The 9892-nt window shown below is 49.1% G+C and overlaps 1 protein-coding gene across 1 annotated transcript in view; it reads right to left on the bottom strand.

Annotated features, from left to right (window-relative positions):
- Window positions 1-9677, bottom strand: part of Extl3 (exostosin like glycosyltransferase 3) — a 93985-nt gene extending 84308 nt beyond the window's left edge. The window contains exon 1 of the mRNA XM_041665796.1: window positions 9436-9677. The gene's annotated coding sequence lies outside the window, so the exon portion shown is untranslated. The remainder of the gene's footprint in view (window positions 1-9435) is intronic.
- Between the last annotated feature and the right edge of the window lie 215 nt (window positions 9678-9892).

Raw genomic sequence — 9892 nt, forward strand, 5'->3', positions numbered from 1 at the left:
CAGACAGCAGTTACCATAGTTCCCCGCCCCCCATGTTTACAGTCCCCAAACTGCTCCTCAAGAGAGACCACTCCTACCGAGGTTAGCTAAGCCTGCCTCCTTATTCAACTGCATATAATAAACACAGCGAGCTGCTGGAGTGTTGCAGTGTTCCATATGAGAACACACACCATCCTATCCCCCACTTTTTTTCTGTGCCCGTGTGTCTGTCCTTCCTTCATTCCCTCCGAAGCCCCCTTAGATCAGTCTCTGGCTCCATACCAAGCATGGCACTGTACCCCCTCACTGCCACACTGTTCTGAAAAGAAACACTACCCTGTCAGCGTGCACTAAACGACTAGAGTCCTAGATGAACAAACATCTTCGACATCTAAAAGGTAAGGGTACAAGAGCATGCTGATTTCCCATTCACACCTGTGTATGAGTGACAGATAGCATGCACTGTAAGGACACACACCTCCTTCAGGATGGTGGCGGCTTCTAGGAGGGAGGGAGGGACAAGGACAAAAGGGGAGAGGTACACAGGGCTGTCAGCTCTCATCTAATGGGATCTAAATAAAACAGGCAAGATGCAAAGGTGTGTGTAAGCTAAGTGGTATCAGGTGTGAGTGTGCACACCTACACCCTCGGTCCTCAGAGCTGAAGCCAGAGGACTAGAGCTAAAGATCAATCTGTGCTTTGGAACAAGTTCAAGACCAGCCTGAGCTCCATAACAAGATCCTATCTCAAAAAGAACAGTGGGAGTCAGGCATGAGAGCGCACACCTTTAAATCCCAGCACGGCAGAGGCAGAGATGGGCAGATATAAGTTTGAGGCCAGCCAGGTCTACACAGTGAGTTCCAGGACAGCCAGAACTACATAGAGTATGTATGTCGTTTAAAAGGGGGGGGAGGGAAAGGAGTGGTATGAGTCGGGAGGGTGAGCATGCTTGGTGTAGCTCAGGTGAAGCTGCAGACTGTATGCTTAGTGCACCCCAGCACTAAAAACAAATGAAAAACCCACCCAACCAGCTAAGCAGTGTGTACGTGATGTCATTCTTTCTGCTCTTCTGCATACCTGAGGTCTGTCCTGGTAAGGCTTTGTCAGCTCGCTAGTGCAGAGCCACAGAGGAAGGAGAGATAGGCAGTGGTGTTCGTCCCGAACCTCACAGTCAGGGAATGGAGATGAAGTGACACTGGGATGTATACCGGAGGTGCCAACTGTTGGCTTCACTTCCCGGGGAACATGGCCAGTGTGAAGGGATGCCCCCGACCATCTCCCCACTCCCACACTGTGAGCTCTCGCTGCTGCAAGACTTCTCCTCTCGCCCTAGGGGACCTGATCTCCTCTCTACAGACTGTGGAGGCAGCTTCCCCGCCTTGCCTCTTGGCTGAAGACCCCTCAAGCTGAGCTGCCACTTATGTGTTCTCCCTTCCGTTCCTGCGGAGATAATGAAGTGTTTTCTGTATCCAATGAGGAACTCTCCAGTTTCTTTCCTTCGTTGCTCCTACAACACAGCATGTCAAGGAGCTAGAATGATATTACATATAAGGACAATGGCAGGAAAGCAAGGCTCAACAAGGGAAGGGGGCGGGGAGGTGGCATAGGGCGCTTAGGCCTAACCCTTCATAGCCCTTTAAGTCAATTGAGGCATGATTTAACAAGCTAATATGGAGTGTTGAGTACCAAGATGAAAAAACAGTTCTCCCTCCCCCTCCCTTTTTCTTTCCCTTTCTCTTTCCTGTTTCTCCCCTGCCTGTGTGTATGTGTGTTGGTTTGAATGAGAAATGTCTCATTGTCTCTCCAGCATTTGAACATTTGGTCCCCAGATGGTAGCACTACTTGGAAAGGTTTCGGAGGTTCTACCTTGGCGCAGGAAGTATGTCACCAGGGGTGGGCTTAGAGATAAAAAAAAAAAAAGCCTCAAGCCACTTCATTTCATTCATTCCAGTTAATTCTCCCTGCTTTGTGCTTGCATTTGAAGATTTAAGTTCTTGGCTCCCTGCTCCCACTGCCATGACTTCTGCTTGCTGCCACGCTTCCCCGCCATGTCCCTCTAGAACTTGAAGCCCAAATAAACTCTCCTGTAAGTTGCCTTGGTCATGTGTTCTGCCATAGCAACCAAAATTAACTAATATTCTGTGTATGCGTGTGTGTGTGTGTGAGAGAGAGAGAGAGAGAGAGACAGAGAGAGAGATTTCAGATAAGTGAACTTAAGTCCTCATACATACCAGGAAAGCAATCTACCACTTAGATACGCGACCACATGAACCCCAGCTGTTTTCACTTTTTAATTTAATTTTTTTTGCTCTGTAGACCAGGCTGGCCTCAAATTCATAGAAATCCGCCTGCCTCTGCCTTCCAAGTGCTGGAATTAAAGGACATGTGCCACCACCACCGCCCAGCTTCTTTTCATAATTTAAGATAAAGCCTCATGGTTTTCCAGGATGACAGACCTTGAGATTGCAATCCTCCTGCCTCAGCCTCTGGAGCAGTTGGGTTGACAGGCCTGCACCACCAGGCCTAGCCAGAAGCAGAGTTCCCTAAGAGGAAGCATGTGTATACAACACAGCACAGAGGCTCTCCTGGGGGAAGCCGTCTCTGACCTCAGAGCTCAAAGGACCAGCGGCAGTCTGTCGGTAGCATACGCGGGACGGAGCACTATGAAGGAAGAACTGAGAGTTGCCCGGCCTGGCATCTACAGGTAAGAGCTGAAGGGACTGAGGAGGAAGAGAAAGGGGAGCTGGAGGAGCAAGCAGCATCCCTCAGACCAGGCCATTTGGGACAAGAGGGAAGCCATCTTCCATAATGGGGATTTGCTTATGGAAAGGGTAGGATTTGGTAGCATTTTCCAAAAATGCTCCTGACCATGTTGTGAAGTGTAGTCAGGCTAGGTGTCCAGACTGGGTGGGAACCACCAGGAGGAGACATGGCGGGAGATGGAGGAGCAGGCCTGAGCAGGGTCCGCAAACAGCTGTGAGGAAATGGCAAAGGAGAAACTCAGACTTCCAGCATGGGAAGTCAAGCCAGGGCCACGTCTTGGGTTTCTGAGGTCTGAAGAGAAATGTGGGGCCACTGTTAGCAGTGTTACCTCCCCAGGGAACACAGGGGGAACACCCAGAAGCAGGCCAAGGCTGTGTGCTAATGCCGCTGGCCTGGATCCACCTCTGGATTTTGGGGGCCAGAGATCATCGCATTTCCTTGGCTGGGGATTCAGAGTCCGGTCATCTGAGTGGCTGGTTGTTTAGTCCGCTCTGTTGATTAGAACTAAAGAGTTCCAGGAGGGTGGGCACAACCAGAGTGGGGAGCCCAGGGAAGCAGCTACAGAAAGTGCCCAAGGGCAAACACAGCATGAGGCCGAGGCACAAAGCAAGAGAGCTTGGTGAGTGCAGAGGAGCTGGGCCAACAGCCTCTGGCACCGGAGTGAAGCTCAACTGTGGGGTGAGCAGTGCGCACCGCTGGTGACTTTTGTGAAGACAGTTTCAGTGACATGATGGGAACCGAGCAGGAGGAAGGGAAAAGAAGGACGGAAGGAGAGTCAGGGAACAGAGGCAAGTCTAAAGCAAAAAGCTGGTGCGTGGAGAAGAGGGTGCTGGGAAAGTTGGGGTTTGATGGTGAGATGGGAGTGGGGACAGAGGCTAATGAGACAGATGTGGAGGTGGAGGACAAGGCTAGAACACAGGCTGAGCCCCTGAGTTTAAGGCTGGCCCTATCTGGTAGCAACATCTGTAATCCCATCATTTGGGAAACCAAGGCAAAAGGATTAAATCTATAGAGCAAAATCCTACTTTCAGAGAAGGGGGGGCGTGGCTCAAATTCAAGGGCTGGGAACCCCAAGAGACAGAAAAAGAACAGGGAATGTAAAGTTAATCAAGGTGTTACAGGGCTGCTGCCTCGACTTTATCTTAATCTCTAAAGCCACCTTAAGGCCTTTGCTGAGAATGGGAGGAGCTTGGAAGGCCATTTGAAAAATCCTTGTAGCCAGGTGGTAGTGGCAGATGCCTTTAGTCCCAGCACTCGGGAGGCAGAGACTGGCAGATCTCAGTGAGTTCGAGGCCAGTTTAGTCTATAAAGTGAGGTCCAGGACAGTCAGGACAGTTACACAGAGAAACCCTGTCTCGAAAAAAGAAACAAAAAAACCAAAAAAGAAAGAAAGAAAAAAGGAAAAAAAGAAAAAAATGTTGTGGAGAACAGGATGAGAAAGAACCAGCTGGAAAACGGCTGTGCGCCTTGAGCACCCCTTGGGTACCAGAAACCATTCCAGTTTTACCAAGATCTGGATGACAGAAAAGCCAGCACCCAGAAGTCCAGGTTTGAATCCCTTAATGATCTGAAAGAGGGAATTTTAGGTTTGTCGACATAGCTCTTAGCATTCTATCTAGTAAACTGCCAAGCTGATGAAGACAGACACTGGAAGGCATCAAAAACTAGGTGACAAGAGTAGGTGGTAACAGACAGCAGATTGACTGTTTATAGTGGCTCATGTCACGAAGCTGATGACGGAAGATTGCTGCGTGAGGCCAGCCTGGCAAAGAAGGAAAGAAAGAAAAGACGGTAGGCTAGAGTTTAAAAAAAGAGAGGGGGATTCTGGGAAGAATGGCTCAGTCAGTAAGGTGCTTGCCTTGCAAGCATAACGACCCCCCAAACCCCATAAAGAGTCAGGGGTGGTGGCAAGTACATGTACTCCCAGCATTGGGGAGGCGAAAGCAAAAGTATTCCTTGGGGTGCATGGGTCAACCAGGTTAGCGAAATAAGGAGAACCCCAGCCTAGTGAGAGACTCTATCTCAAAAACAAGGTGGGTGGCTCTTGAGAAATGATACCCAAGGTTGTCCTGTGGCCTCTGTACACACACACACACACACACACACACACACACACACACACACACCCTCCTTCATCTGTGCCTATAAAACAAGGTCACAGTTCTCTTAAGAGCAGACCTAATGCTTGGCCCGAGGAAACACCAAGTGATGCCAGATAAGGCCCTTCCGTATGAGGACCCAAAGGTTTGGCTGAGATGGGAGCTCATGTGGGACACCACAGTGGAGACATCTAACAGCCACGGCCGCCTGCACTTTTCAAAAGATGCCTGCGCTGGTCCACCCATCCTGAAATAGCCACAACACCTGAACCACAGGATTGTCTGCAGCCCAGGAATCCCTCCTCAGAGAAGAGTGTGATAGATGACCTGAGGCTGTCCTCCTCAGCTCACCTCCATCACCCCCATGGGCCACTTCCGAAGCACAGCCAGCGGTACCAGAAGTGGCAGAGCATGCGCAAAGCAAAACTGTTTTCTTTTCTTTTTTTTTAAATATTTATTTATTTATTATGTATACAATAGTCTGTCTGTGTGTATGCCTGCAGGCCAGAAGAGGGCACCAGACCTCATTACAGATGGTTGTGAGCCACCATGTGGTTGCTGGGAATTGAACTCAGGACCTTTGGAAGAGCAGGCAGCGCTCTTAACCACTGAACCATCTCTCCAGCCCTTTTCTCTTCTTTTTTGAGACAGGGTCTCTCTAATGCAATCCTGGCTGTCCTGGAGCTCGCTATGTAGACCAGGCTAGCCTCAAAATCACAGCTATCCTTCTGCCTCTGCCTCCGAAGGGCAGGAATTAAAGGCGTGCACACAAAGCCTCAATTCAGTACGTGCTCTTAATCACAGAACCGTCTCTCCAGCTTCACGTGTTTGACACAGACGTATGACCTTTTCCTTGCCTTGTGTTTTTCATGTGTTGTTTTAGGACAGGGTCTGTCGCGTACCTCAGGCTGACCTTGAGCTCATTTTATAGCTGACCCTGGCCTTGAACTCTACTTTCGTCTACTAGTCTACTTGATTCTCTATTTTTTGTCTCCCTAGTGCCGGGATTATATCACCACTCCTGGCTTCATTTTACCACCTCGAGACCTAATGGAACCGGCAGCCCGACACACCCACTTCTTAAGCACCCAAATCTCCTTAGTAACTATACTTTTTTTTTATTTATTATGTATACAGCATTCCTTCCATGTATGTCTGCAGGCCAGAAGACCCCATTACAGATGGTTGTGAGCCACCATATGGTTGCTAGGGATTGAATTTAGGACCTCTGGAAGAGGAGTCAGTGCTCTTAACCTCTGAGCCATCTCTCTAGCCCCATAACTATACTTTTTATAATATGCTGCCACGGGGCTGACAGAAATGAAAGTCATGGTTTGCTTCCTGCTCAGGTGGACAGAGCATCTTCATCAGCTGAGTCCCTGTGGGTATCAAGCCATAATCTGGGTTTAGAGGATGAGTTTTGTATTCCCATTCTCAGTCAGCCTGGACTTGTGCAGTGGCCCTGGGCCAATCACTGGGAAACCTTGGGTTTCCCCCTTGAGGGTGTGTTAAAGGGTGTTAGGCAAGCTGTGCCCTGGGGACGTCATGTAAGAACCCACCCAGCATTCTTTTCTTGGGCTGGGTTCTGTAAAATACCTTTTACCTTTTTGCAGGGGAGTTGCACTTTCTGTCTTCCTGGCCACAAAAGTGTCTGTCACAAGCTCCAGACATTGGCAATCTGACCACAAAGGATGGCCAATGAGATTTCTTCCTCTATACAGTAAGATACACAAACATATACAATGTGTTACATTAGCATTGCTTTAAAAAAAATAGGGTTTTACTAAGTAGCTTTTGGCTGGGCTGTGACTCACTGTGAAGACCAGGCTAGCCTTGAACTCACAGACACGCACTCATTCTGGTTTCCCAGTGCTGGGATCCAAGGCATGCAGGACTACTTGGTTTTGTTTCTGGGCTTCGTGAGCAGAGGTTTGTGGGAGGAATTTTTTTTTTTTTTGGTTTTTCGAGACAGGGTTTCTCTGTGTAGCTTTGGAGCCTGTCCTCGAACTTGCTCTGTAGATCAGGCTGGCCTCGAACTCACAAAGATCTGCCTGCCTCCAGTGCTGGGATTAAAGGAGTGTGCCACTGCCACCACCTGGTGGAGATTCTTCATGTTGATAGGAAACAGTAAAAAGGGGATTCACCCTGTGTGTGTATGGTGAATATGTGCTCAGAGGAGTACGCGGTAAGTGTGGTAAGCTATGAGGCCAGGGGAGGATGCTGGGCATCCCTCTCTACCACTTCCCTCAAGGCATAGTTGTTCTCACTGAACCCAGAGCTAGGCTACTAGCCAGCAAGCCCCAGAAGTCCTGTGTCTGCCCTATCTCCACCCTGAGTCCTGGGGTTACAGACATGCATGTAGTCACAGACACAACTCTTTCAAGGGATGTTGGGGATTTGAACTTGGGTCTTCATGCTTATCCATTGAGCCATCCCCCAGTCCTGGGATTAAACAATTTTTATGCAGTTCTGTGGCTTTTGATATGTTCACTTTGTTGTGGAACCATCAACATACTTTTCTAGGACTTTATCTTCTCCATTTGTCACTAACTCTGTGTCTTCCCACAGCTCCCGGCAACCACCGTTCTGTCTTCTATCTCTATCAATCTCCTTCCTTTAGGGACTGTGTTCAAATAGGGCCTTACATTATTTATCCTTTGGGACTGGCTTGTGTCACTTAGTATAATATCTAACACATCCATCTCTCTCGGTTTGTACATTTTCTTCTTGCTCTCTGTGATTTTGTTATTTCTTGACCCCTCTTCCCAGACATCCTTAGTACTCATTTCAAGTGCACGCTTCTCCCGAGGTCGTTCCCTCATGACCGACAGACTAGACATAAAGCCCTGGCCATCACGGGTGGCACGGTAGTGCCGTGCTGTCTGTCACCTCAGCAAGCACGTGCTGTGCTGCCACACCACCCATCCTGATAAATACACGCTGTCTGGGTTGGTTTGCCCTCCTAGATCAGTTTCAGAATCCGGAGTTTAAATTATCTCTGCATTTCCAATCCAGGCACATTGACAGAATGTCTCCCAGACAGAATCTGTCTCTGAATAACTTGGGTGGTGCTGTCATTACAGAACAGGCCCGTCACCACGTGATGAGGTCATTCAGGATAATCATTAAGACAAGTTTCTGCTTAACAAAGATAGAAAAGCCAAACTGATTAGTCACCTCCTTTCCTTGAGTAGAAGTAATTTGGTTAACAGTTTAAAAGAATTTTCTTGCCAGGCAGAGGTGGAGCAAGCTCTAAATAGCAGCACTCGGGAGGCAGAGGCAGGCGGATCTCTGTGAGTTCGAGGCCAGCCTGATCTACAAAATTGAGTTTGTGGTTAGGCTCCAAAGCTACAGAGAAACCCTGTCTGAAAGAAAGGAAGGAAGGAAGGAAGAAAGAAAGAAAGAAAGAAAGAAAGGATTGATTTTATTGGTTGGGCATGGACACATACACATCTTTAATCCCAGCACTTGGGAGGCAGAGGCAGGTTGATCTCTGTGTGTTCGAGACCAGCCTGGTCTACCTAGTAAGTTCCTGGACAGTCAAGACTACATAGAGACCCAGTCTCAAAAAAAAAAAATTTTTTTTTAACAGAATTTTCTTATTTCGATGATCAAGCCAAGAGGTCTGTCTACTAAAAAAGGAACAGGTGCTCATTTGCATTTTAGGTTTGGAAGACACAGTGAAGACAGTTTTCACTCTTCAACCTCCTTGGCGGCAGAAATGTCTGAGAACAAGCTTACCTGATTCCTTATCCACTGCCCTCAATCAACAGCTCATTTGCTAATTAAGACTGTGTTCACCTGGATTATCTTTGTGCTGTAGTTTTCCTAATTACAAACATTGCTAATCAGTAAGAGAAATTGCTTGGAGATCAAGTAAAAGCAAATCAATTGGCTTATGGCAGTGACTATAACATAGGATGAAACATGCCTTTAAAATACAGTTTATGGAGCTGGAGAGATGACTCGGTGGTTAAGAACATGTGTTAATCTCACAGAGGCAGGGTTCTGTCCCCAGCACACACGTGATGGCTCACGGTCATCCATAACTCCGGTTCTCGGGATCCGATTTCTTCTTCAGGCGTCCAGGCACACATGCAGTGTACATACATCCTCGCAGGCAAAACACTCATACACTTAAAATAAATCTAAAAAGAAAAAACTAAATTATGATTTATTTTCTATTGGGGGTGGAGATCCGTGAACAAAACTTTGCCGGGCATTGAAAAGTGGGCAGAGTCACTCCACTCGGCTTTGCCACCTGAAGCCTCCAGGTTGTGACATGATTGCCAAGGAAACAGGGTAACAGGAAGTTGAGACTGAAAGGACTGAACTCCTAATGAAGCAGAAACAGGCTGATGGGGGAAGACACCCTCAAGCCCAAACCTCCAGGCATTTCAGTGTTTCCTAGATACCGAACCTTACTTTTTGCATAGTGCTAATTACGAACTTGAAAACTAAGAAGCTGGGTGTGGCATCAAGGAGACCCCGGGGCCGTCCTGGGTGGCCTGCCGGAACACCAGGACCCCACCAGCTCAGCCCAAGGGACAGCATCTCCTGAGAGGATGGCCCGCGTGTGGCGGCTGCCACTCACCCTAGCCTGTAGTGCGTGCTAGCGAATCCACGATTCCAACTTCCCACCAGTCGCCTGCGCCCGAAGTTGCATCCATTCCCACGGGAGGGACGGCCTGGAGCTACACGAGACCGCACACCAGGCTCCAGATGCCCTCTAGTCCGCGCTCGGAACCCTAGGAAAAGCAGTGCGGGGGATCTGGGCAAAGCCCGCGGCCACGCCCGCACTGCTCCAGGACTTCCTCCAGAGCCCCTACCTCGCCACAGCGCTGGGAGCAGACAGACACCTGCAACACCCGACAGCCGGACCTGTCCCCCGCCACCCAGACCACGCCTTTACCAGCTAGGCCACGCCCCCGCAGCTAGGTCCCACCTCCAAAACTAGGTCACGCCCCAGTTCTATAGACCACGCCCCACAGAACTAGACCCTGCCCAAACGTCCAGGCCGCGCCCCCGATGGGGAGGCCCCGCCCCACCGC

The sequence above is a fragment of the Microtus oregoni genome, unplaced genomic scaffold (genome assembly GCF_018167655.1).
Source record: "Microtus oregoni isolate MIOR12 unplaced genomic scaffold, Mior012 000001F_ref0000356, whole genome shotgun sequence".
Classification (NCBI taxonomy): Eukaryota; Metazoa; Chordata; class Mammalia; order Rodentia; family Cricetidae; genus Microtus; species Microtus oregoni.